The sequence below is a fragment of the Silene latifolia genome, chromosome 6, assembly GCF_048544455.1.
Source record: "Silene latifolia isolate original U9 population chromosome 6, ASM4854445v1, whole genome shotgun sequence".
Classification (NCBI taxonomy): Eukaryota; Viridiplantae; Streptophyta; class Magnoliopsida; order Caryophyllales; family Caryophyllaceae; genus Silene; species Silene latifolia.
This window is the reverse complement of record NC_133531.1, coordinates 60,488,513-60,501,204: the sequence shown is the minus strand read 5'-3', so window position 1 is coordinate 60,501,204 and position 12,692 is coordinate 60,488,513.

The window sequence follows — 12,692 nt, the reverse complement described above, 5'->3', positions numbered from 1 at the left end:
ACCGTCCCTTGGGTTCGACCCTCGTAAGTACAACGACATCGTACACTTGCGAGGAATTACAAATAAAATTCACATCAACTTGATGAAGACTTATTTTCATATAAATTCCTAGTTAATCCTTCACAAGGATGAACTCTATTGTGGTATTTGGTCAATCAAAATTTCTGACAAATTAATTTACCAATTTAACATTGTCACGTTCTTAACAACTTAAGTACTTGATGACAAGTGTTTAGCTTGAGAAATAAGACTTTTGAACCATAGACGCATAGATGATATTATCAAAACATATTTTGACTAATCAATACCTCTAGTCATATTTCTTCACAAGAAATCATACATAGGCATGTTAGGAATTTTAAGATGCTAATCTTATATGACATAGGACAACTCCTATGGAGTTCTATGGAATAGAACGATTCCTATGGAACTAATTCATGCTCTATTTAAATGGTTCATTTGAGGAATTAGAAGGGATATTCTATGTGTCGTTAGTAATAGTATTTTAGCGGAGACTCATGTTACAATCGAATGATATCGTATATGAGTAGGAACGATGATAAAGAACAATATAAAACAACAAAATAATGGGAAAAGAAACATTCATCGTTAAAACATGAAAACATTTTAGCATGTTTTTGCATTTATATAATGACCTCCACCCAATTATATAAATGATTCCGAGATCCATATCCATATTAACCGTGGCACGGGAAACCGATACATCCCTCATTAATATAGCTCGGTGGGTTAACTCTTTAACCGATTCTACATTTAGAACTCTCGGTCGATGAAATTACGTTAAGTTCATCTCTAGCCCCGGAACATAAGACTAGTCTTAATGTCCCGTTGAGACCAACCAAATTTCGCGTGTAATAACGTGTTATTACCCTACTTACCCGATGAAAAATGGAAGTACCACGGGAAACCGAATCTACCCCAAATGTCAAAGGGATTCATGGGTCCTACTATTTGGAAAGGTTAATCTCAATTTTTAAATATGTGAAAGGTCTTGTCGATTTATTATCTATCACCTTTATGTGAACTATATTAGTGAACTAACGATAATTATAATCGACACGGTCGAAAAGACGATAAAATATGCATGTGAAGTTATGGCAATTTGGCAATGCATGCAAACATATAAAGCAAACAAACAAAGGAAAAAAAAATTTCCTAGTATGGTCTTTCCTAAAATAGAAAATCTTATATTCTATTACAAATTCGGAAACCAACTCCTTTGGTCCCTAGAGTCTTCACGTGACACGCCTCCCAAGGATAGACACCGTCTCGATCGGAACTCCTTTCCGAATGGCACCGTCTTTAGGAAACTCCGAGATTACAAATAATAAAATAAAATATACATGGTACTTCCTATTATACATTTGTAAAATAAAATCTAATAAAATAAAAGTGATACGAGATCACAATAAATTACAACCGAATCAATATTCCCTTACATTACGGGTAATATCGATTAAACTAAGGCCATACTAAGATAAAATTACATAATTCAAAATTATATAAAAGAAATATGACATTCATCAATGAAAAAGCAGCATTATAATATGTATCTAACATGCCAAATTATGTGCCAAATCGCCCTATTAAACTTATATCGTATATATAATCCGGTTTTATGGATATTCACGATCTTTAACTTATTAAAATTACAAAATAATACTAAAATCTAATTTTAGTCCAAGTTAATTATCCTAACCTTTTAGGACTCAAAAATTAGTCATTACTCAATTTTTGACAATAATTCAACTTGATTTATCAATTATGCTCATTTTTGACCTTAATATCATAACCTTTTATAAATAAATCCAAATTAAATTACAATAATTTCAAAATTTGAATTTTAAATTTTTGAAAATTCTAGAATAATTCCATGACACTCATAATGTCAAAAATCAAGGTTAAAATTTTCTAATTTATTTCGAGAAAAATATAGTTGCAATTTATCGGTTTTATCTAATAAAACATCTAAAGCATATGAAGATTAATCTAATCAATGTTCCAACTTTATATCTGATATATGGGATAAAAATGCAACCTAAAATAATTTTCTCATGCCATTTAAATCTGTTTTAGCTATTTATGCTAAAATAGTCACTATTTATGTCAGTTTTACACTAAAAATTCATAAATCATGCAAAATGAATAAATTTCATCAAAATGTTTACACACAGTGATTAAAATTTATATGTGACAACATATTAAAATTTCATGGCCTATTTCGAATTTTAACTAATTTTAACCATTTTACCTCAATTTATGTCTTTTTTATCTCATAAAAATTATAAATCAAGCAAAATAAATCAAATTTATACGAAATTTTACATACAATAAGTAAAATATGCATGTGAGGTCATATAAAAAATTCAAGGTAAAAAACAAAGTTTAACTATTTTTAGCATTTTAATTACCATTTTATACATTTAAATGTAATAAAATTACTAAAAATCATTAAAATGAGCCAAAAATTACCAGAAATCATCAAAATGACTTAAATACATTTTAGGACCAGAATATATATCATGCAAAATTATTTTGTGGCTTAATCATATAAATCGCAAATTTCAAGTTTTAATTTAGTCGGAAAAACTAAGCCGATTATGCATGCAACAATCTAAGCTCTGATACCACTTGTAAGGATTCATTAACCCTCAAATTAAACTCTTTAATTTTATATCTAATTATTCATTAATTAAATAAGATGATCTTATGCATGCATAACAAAATATAAATAGATAAGTAATGAAAATGTTCCTTACATTGATAAAATCGGTTTATAAGGGCACAAGTAAGAACACCTTTCTTACTTGTTCTTAAGCTTAAAATAAATGGATGATCCCCTTGTCTCAATATTGTGAGAACCTCCTTTCAATTGCACCAAGATAAACCCTTAATTCTAATTTATATATTGACTAGATATATGAAATTAGAGACCTTAAAAATATAATTTAATAATATTTCTTATTACTACCTTTAGTAACTAAATAATATTAGATGAGAACACTTTATTTTCTTTTCTAAAACTAATTTTAGAGAGATGGAGAGAAGTAAGAAGTAAAAATCTACGAATGAATGAATGAAAAAATAAGAACAATTCTTATTATTGAAGAGGTGAAAACCGGTTGGGAGGGGAGAGGATTAGAGAGCCAATGCATGCCCCTTTTGTTTTTAGAGTTGTTCTAATAAAAGAGTATTAGGGTGAAGGGTATCCTATAATTGTAATCATTGTGTTCTCCACAATAAAAAAACAATTAAACAATTCACCCTCCAATTCTCCTCTAAAAATCGGTCCATTAGATAAAATGGACTCCATTTTATTTTTGTCAATTTGTAATTTTGTCATATAATGTGTAACATGTAATATGTTGATAATAATATTAAGGCATATTTAACAATTAAATATCATTACATATATTAATTTAATTATATACAACAATTGACTAGTAATTCACAATTACAAGTAAATAAAATGGTTCATGTTAATATAATCTACAACATATTGCAATTATAATTAACCGTTTATTCTTAATTTTATTGTTTCATAAACAAAGTTTTAGTAATATAATATTTTAATTACTAAAACGAATCTTATTTAATTGAATTACAATAAGATATATATACTTACTCACATATGTAAATTGTTCAATTTTAAGGAATTAATTAATCTGTATCATTATACAATTAATTAATTTGTCTATTAAAGGAATTGTCCTTTAGGAGTGACCTTAAGGGATCAACTGATCACCACCGTCAACTGACAATAATATCAAACTCTAGTCAGCCAATCATTACCGATTAATGTTGATCAATTGACGTATAAAAAGAATCATCCCTTTATGTATTCTTATTATGAGTTTTAATAATGTGATCGCACTATTGTCGAGGACACATTCTCCAACAATCCCTTGTCATCTTTAACATATTTCTGGAATCCCCCTTTGGCTGCATTATCCAACACAGCTCTTTGATCATCATACAACCCATTGTAAAATTGGGTGCATAAGAACCATCGTTGGAAACCATGGTGAGTCACAGAGCGAACCAACTTCTTGAACCTAGTCCAAGCTTCATTCAAATCTTCAATGGCCAATTGTGTGAAAGTAGTGATTTGGCCTCTCAGCGCATTGGTGCGCTGTGGTGGAAAATACCTTCTGTAGAAGGCTAAAGCTAGGGAATTCCAGTCAGTAACACCGGCAGCTTCCCTATCCAAGTCTCTCAACCATTCCCGGGCGTCATCAATCGAAGAGAAAGGGAAAAGGACTCCCTTGACCCTATCCTGTGTCACCCCAGCAGCTAGAGGAATAGTGGAACAATACTCTGTAAACAACTCTATATGCTTACACGGATCCTCGCCAGGTACCCCCTTGAAGAGATTTCTCTCAACTAACTGTATATAGGATGGTTGAATCCCAAAGGTGCCTGCATCTGTAGTGGGAAACAGGAAACCTTTAGGCAAAGAATCCACCGTAGGTTCTGAGTGACTGGCGATATTCGGCATCTTAGAAAATATAGTTGAAAGAACAGCGGGTATGACAACGTCCTCTTCTAGAACAGATTTCCTGCAACACTATTAAAGCACTAGAAAAATATGAGATCAGTCTCAAGGAATAAATTCCCTGAGACGAGAGACAAAGTTAAAATAAAGCAACAAAATTACGCCACCTCCCCGGCAACGGCGCCAAAATTTGATACCGTCATTTAGTACCAAAAATAAATACCTAAAACAACTTACAGAAGATAGTGGAAGTAGGGTCGATCTCCACAGGGAGATAGGAAAATGTATGCCAAACTAAGTCCGTCTGAGTAACTATTTCTCGGGGTTTTGAAGGTTTGTTCTAATCTACGGAGGTTAAAAGAGAAAGAAAATAAAGAGATATAAAGTAGAAATTTGACGAGTTTACTAAATAGAGAGAAACAGCTAGGACAGTCGGTTCACCATGATTCTCAAGGAGTCTAGTCTAGGGTCTTAGGTCAATGCAAATTCGGTCTGCAGGGTAGTGATAAGGTCCTTCCGGTCCGCTATTCACCCTAGAACACCACTAACTTAGCTTCCGCCCTCATTAGAATGCTCTAATGTTCACTGCAGGTCTTACCCCTTCCAATCTTCCAATCCAGATCAAGGTGTACCAAAGTTAATTATTTAAATGCGTCGACTTAAGCAAATAATTACAGTCAATTGCAGTGATTAACAACACAGATCTAATTCGCACTAAACCTTAGTCACCTATTCATAATCCCCTTAATATCATGGCTCCCCTATGTCCTAGCAAAGGAGATTAACTATGCATAATTATTGAATAAACAACAACAACACATAAACTGAAAGAATTAAACATAATAAATAATCTAAGAAGAGAATAAAAAGGGTAGAGAGATTAAAGGAATAAGAACAATAAGGCAAAGGTAATTAATTGAAATAAAGAGTAGAGAGTACCAAACACAAGAGGGTAGCAATGGTGAATTAGGTTTCCAGTGTAAAGTTCTAAGAGAAAGAGTAAGGAGAGAAAAAGAAGAAGTAGTCGAAGTCCCCTCTCATGACTGCCATCACTTCCTATTTATTCCTAACTACAAAAGAATATCTCGAAATTAACTCAAAATCTGCCTAAAAGACCGGACCTCTCGATCGAGTAAAATGAAACCTCTCGATCGAGGAGAAAACTCAGCAAACCTCTCGAACGGGTAACATAGGTACTCGATCGAGGACTTCAACAAACGACTATCTCGATCGAGTAAAGAGAGAACTCGATCGAAGAACTTCAGCAATGTAAAGCATTCGATCAACCAGTTTAAGTAGCCAACTTGGTCGATCGAGCTATATTAGCACGGGTGGACTTCTTGAACACCTTCCGAAGCCACTTCACGCATCTTTGAGTGACAAATTCCAAGCTCTGATTCCTCCTTCTCCAAAATGCATGAGATTGGGACAGGTTCAGGCTCGATTTCTCTCCTTTCCGGTTCATACCTACAATTAATACAAGACAAACCAAAGTAGACTGTTCGGGGGCATTTGTAGCTAGATGCCATGTAAATAACATAGAAATGCGCGTAAATATAGGGTAAAAACCTTATATAAAATACACGCATCAAATCTCCCCAAACCAAACATTTGCTTGTCCCCAAGCAAACTATGAATGCAACTAAGGACAACCAACGGAACGGGACCAACTCATCAGCTACAAATCGTCCACCCAAGCCAATTTAATGCAACAACTAACAAAGTGGCGATAAGTAAGTGCAAACGAATTAAATCAATGCTTCAAACTATTAAACCATCGACCTTGCAAGACTTATATATATCGGACTATCACGGGTCGCTCATCACACAAATTAAGCACAAGGTGAGTATATTGGTAAGTGATAGAAAGAAGTAGAGACACTCACCTAACTCGACCTATAAGAACATGCATGCAACTGAAATGAAACCGATTTCTACCGACCGTACATATGCATTCCAACCAATCAGGACCGAGACACATGCCGAGGACTTACGTATGATGTGAAGTGAGGTTATTGGGTAGGAAGGGGCAAAATAGATTTGGATAAGTGGAGATAAAGTCAAGCCAGTACAGCCATAACCAAATAAGAGAATCATCCCGCTTCACCACTCAATACGAAATGTAGAACTGTGCCATTGTGGCAAAACATCACTCACATCAACAAAGGACTCCCCATAAGAATATAATGAAAAGCATGGGAGTACTATTCAACGACCTCATTCGCATATGTTTTACCTTTTCGTTCTTTCTTCATCATTTTCTTTCTTTCATATTTCTATTTCAATCTTTTTCCTTAAATTCATTTCTTCAGTTCATACCACCAACTTCAATTCTTTCAAAGCGAGCCAAAAAGACAAGGGTAACAACATACCCGCAAAAAACACTGGAACTAGCTTGACAGGGCAGGCTAAGTTTGGATGTAGTTAAGGGGTAAAAAAGGCAGATTTGGCTATTGTGAAGTTTATGGGTAGTAATGAAAGAAGGGATTGTAAGTTACCTCTCCACGTGTCTCAGCACCACAAACCGAATGCATACAGGTACCGAGAAAAGGGCGTCATGCACGTGCAAATTGATGTGATATGCCTTATAGAGAGTGCTACTCACATCCTATATGAAAATGGTCATGAATGTCACCAGTTTATTAAGCTTTAAACCTTAGAATGTATATGTGGCTTGCCAATAAAAGAGTCAAGTCTATTCGTTCAGATAAGTTTAAACCAAAAACTAGTATATTATGCACATTACCATGCCAACAAAATGTTAAGAATATGCAGGGCAAGGGTAAAAGACTCAAAGTAGCGTAAAAGTTCAACGTTTCGACTCAACCTAAAAGCAAAATTAAATGTGAATTTATTTGGAATTTTTTGAATTTTATACGATTTTTGAATGAAAAACAACAATGCATGTGAATAATAAGTAAACGTGCAAACGAAAATGCAACAAAATAACATGCAGAAACAGATATGGATGCATACCTCCCCAAACCAAACCATACAATGCCCTCATTGTACCAAAATTAGGGAAAGGAATGCAAACTGATGAGAAAAGGAGAATGGGACTCGGAAAACTTACAATATAGGCGTGAAGTAGGGACCTCCCCAAATCGACCAGCAACATGGGAGGTCGCAAATGGCCCATCAACGTCGCAGCATGCGAGGCATAAAAGATTCACTCGATCGAAAGGGCATAAGTGTGCGATCGAGTAAAATGGGCATCAGAAAGTCTCGATCGAAAGAAGAGGGGCTCTCGATCAAAAAGGCCTATTTTGCAGATACTTGATCGAGAAGAACTCGTGTTCGATCGAGTAAAGTGAGTAGCAAAAGTGTTCGATCGAGGACTATATGTACTCGATCGAACAGTCCCGTTAGATTCCTGCAAAAAATGTCACAAAAAACTACGGGACTGAAAGTAGCCGATATGCTCAGCCTATTGTTTGCAAAACTAGCGTCTAACGCACACTAAAAACGATTCAAAAAGTTCAAACAAAATTACAACAAATACAGGTTGGGTTGCCTCCCGGATAGCGCAGGTTTAAGAGGTCCCACACGACCTTATGACTTCAATTATCTGGCTCATCAGGAATGTCGAAGTAGAGAACTTCAACTCTTCCACCCAAGTCATTTGCCTCATGGTAATGCTTCACATATTGCCCATTGACTTTAAACCTATTGCCCTCGGAACTTTCTAATTCAACGGACCCAAATTTGGTGACAGCATGTAGGAAATGTAGATTCATATACATGTTAACATACTCTTATATGTCTAAATAATTTGTCATAAAATTAAAACGGATCTTATGCATGCAAACAATGATATAAATAGAGGAGAAATCATGTCCTTACAAAATGGATTTCGGCTATTAGGGCACAAGAGAGATCACCTATCTCTTCTTGTTCTTGAGCTATTCCAATGGAAGAACAAAGATCTAAGTGTAAGATCTCTCCCTATGCTTTATACCCAAGGCTTCTCTTAATTAAATCAATATTATAAATACTAGTTATAATATTAATTATAGTAGAAAATTGAACCAAAAATATTTATAAACACTTAAGTATTTTCGGTTTTGATGAGAGATAAAGAGAGGATTTTATTTCTCTAGAACTTATATTTTGGATGAGTTGAATGAATGAATAATCTAAAACATTTTAGAGTATTATTAGGTAAAATTATAAGAGAAAACAATGATCATTTTCTCTTCCCAAAAACCGTGTAAGAGGGGCTTTAGGGTGAGCCAATGCATGGAGAAATTGTTCTTCACAAGGAACAATAGGCTTGCATGGCTAGGATGCTATATAATCATTGTGTTTTCCACTAATTACACACAACTTATAATTAGCTAAAACACCTTCTAATTTTCAGCCCTTTGCATAATATGGTGTCCATATTATTTTTGTCAATTGTCTATATGTTACATGTCACATGTCACATATATTTGTTTATGTATTTTCATCATATTAAAAATCAACGTATTAATAAAAATACGTCATATACAAAATCGACTTAGTAATTTCATAATTACTTGTGCCAAAATATTTTACCATTTATAAATCACAACAGATTGTATTTATAACAATTCATTCAATTTAATTGTTACATTAAACAATTTATTTCATCCGAGTAATGATACAATTCAATTACTCGACATGTACCTTATTAAATCCCATTTCAATATGATACGTAAATTTTACTTCCAAAATCATCCGTCAATTTTCAAGTAATTTAATTAACTCGTAACATTATACGATTAATTAAATAATCAATTAAGAGTATTGCCCTTTAGGTATGACCTAGGGGTCAACTGATCACCACCGTCACACGACAAAGAATGTCAAACTCTAGTCACCAATCATTACCGATATATGTTGACCATTGACTGAATAACAAAATTACTTCCCAATTGTATTCATTTTAATGAGACTTAAACATGTGATCATCATGATCAACAATCGTGATCGCATTATTGTCGGAGGACACATATTCCAACAATCTCCCACTTGTCCTCGACAAGTGTGCGTCACCAATTCTCTTGTCCTATTACTATCTCCCACTCAATGCAAGGTGTCTTTCGTGTCGTACTTGCAAGTGATCATATCGAGAGTGGTTTCCTCGATCTGGAGAATAACCGATTGACCGGATTTATCCACTCTGGATGCCATCCGAGCGTGGCCACGCATTTCCAATTCATTACTCCTCGAGTGGCCCCGAGATATTGTTATAACCCGACAAGGGTGGACAATTCCTATCGCACTCATTCCCTTCGACTAGCCACAACCATCATAACCCAAAATATGCCCATTTGACCCCATTTACGAAGGTCGTAGTAACACAAATCAAAGTTAATCAAATCGTGCCATCTTAGGAGAATAGTCTTTAGTCAAAAGAATCGACTCATTCGAATACTATAGTAGCTCTCGCCACGACCAGGCTATATAAATTTGCCAGAACTCTATAAGCGGTCATAAGGCCCGACGGAAAGTTCCTAACAATCTGCCTATGTGATCGACTAGTCATCTCACATGACTCTATGGCACTTGAACTTGCCATCAATCGCATCACACTCTAGTCACTTCGAGACGTCACCTCATATAAGTAACTATGGGCAAAAACAATGTTAATCCATGTTCACTTTAACGGGGTTCAATTGTCTCTACAACCCGTTTGGATATAACAATGTTCAAGGTGAGTTAATAATAACTCAAACGACAAGTGTCGACATCACACTCGGGTAGTCAATATCATATTACAACCTTGTGATGTTTATCATAAGTGTAAACACTTATTGATTGCAATAGAAGTTTAACATCCCATGTGTCCACGTGTTCAAACTTCTTACACTTGCAATTTCCTTCACATTCATGTTCTCATACCATGAATTTTACCAAGCACACATCAAGGTTCTCGACCTTGGTTTTGGTTCTTTAACTTGAAAGAACTTTCTTATCGATCATCTCATAACGAACGAATTTGCGATGAATAATACAACTTGTACCGATCAAGTATTCCATCCACACACAATGCACCAGGTATATGTTTTGTAGAATCTTGTAACAATTGACAAGATTATTAGCTTAGTACTTCTCACAAGTCCTAGCTTTATTAGGAAAGATCGTTTTGAATAACCTCTTATTTAACCAAGTATCTTTCCAAAACTTCTCATTTCTCTTTCTGGGCTTGAAAGATTTGGGATTCTCATAAATCCTCATATGTGCTCGGATTTTCTACAATATGTGCAAACTCTTGACACACAATAGAACATCCGTCAATCATCAAGTCGCTCATCGGATTCTACTCGAGAATTCATGACGCTTCTATTATGGCTCACCAAGTCAATCATCATGCTCTTATGCATATGATTCATAATTGGACATGTACATGATTATTCTAATGGCGGAAACATTAGTTACTAATAATCATGAGATCAACCGTTCTCAGGTTCAATGAACTACCATGACTGCTAATGGTAATCCCATTTTTCATTCATATGAATAACCTATGTAAATGTTGATACGATGTGTATCTCTTTAATACTAATCCAACATCTCATGATGTAATTGGATTCATCATTGTCCATTTTCATCCAGAATTGAAAACTCAAAAGCTTCTTTATGAAAGAAGGTATTAGCTCGTCATTCTTTAATGAGTGATGAGTTTTAAACATTCAAGGATGATAGCTCCCACTAAATCCCATGTCTTCACATGAGAATTTCCTAACTCCCACTCGATTCTACATATTTCGAAATTGACTTCTCAATCGAAATTTGTCAAGAATATAAATATAAATCGCTTTGCCAAGTTACTAGGATAAAACCATATATGTTCCCATCATATCCTTTCAAAATGCCTATTTTGAAGTGGTCTCATCTCAACCTTACGGAAAGAGATTTTAAATCTCTAACACACTCATGTCATAATGATGTGTAGCAATGTCATTATTCAAATACAAATAATATTTAGAATAGGTCCTTTGGAATACCCTTTCGGAAGGAGGTTTAACCATTTCATAGCGAGGTTAAACAATGACATTTGCGTGGTTAAAACGTTGGCTATTGAAGATATCGGAATATCAATCTTTGCAACTTGATCATAACTAGTATGTTACTATGATTCATTTAGGCTCTTAAGTAAAACTCATGATTGAAACTATTGGTCAAATGATTCATAACCTTAGTCAAAAGCTTGTTAAGACTTTACATTAGTCATTTTTCTTCCAAAACTTCTTTTGGTCTCCTCGTGTAGTTATCTTGAGAATAAACTCTTATGATTACTTCACTTGGTCTCTTAAGTCATTTAGAACTAACTTGAGACTATAGATCTCATCTATTTGGTATACTATGTAAATAGATATACCTTCATTCAAATCATTCTCTCTTGCGTAGATCTTCATTTACACAAGTACACAATTATATCTTGCCTTGTGTGTTGTGTCCTCATTTTTTTCTCCCACTCTATCTTTAGAATGAATACACTAAACATTCAAAGATAGCATATGAGACACAAATTAATGATGTTGAAGTATAAGGAGAACTATCTCATAGATAGACTAATAGTTATTGATTTCATATGTGTACTTGGTGATTGACATACCTTTAAGAGAGTTCATAGACTCAAAATCACTTTATAAATGATCATACACAAGCCTTAAGCATGTGGACATATAATGAAACCCGTCATTATAATTGTCTATTGGATCACTTTTAAGTGAATTATCTTATGTTTCAAAACGCAAGCATTTAAGGATGAAATTTTAGAACATAAGGATAAATGATAAAACGGGTGACTTGGGTTGCAAACCAAGTCACCATCATCCAAAATACAAACCATTATCCAAAATACCTTTCCATGTCGAACACGGAAACTTAAAGTTCTAAAATTCAAAACATAACTTAAAATAAGACAATGAAAAACAAAGCTCCATAAAAGCTATCCTTAGCTTCTCCATGGTATCTCATGCTTGTTTTTCTTTTCCCTTGTCTTTGCTTGGTGGAGGCCCTATTTACAATAAAAAGGGAGATACATTATCACAACTTTGCATCATATTACCATAGTTGAATTTGAAACATAAAAAGAAGGTTAGTCATTTACCTACTGGAGTGATCTTTCCAGCTTTGATATCACCAAGGTATTTGGAACAATTCCTCTTCCAATGTCCCATGCCATTACAATAATGGCACTTAT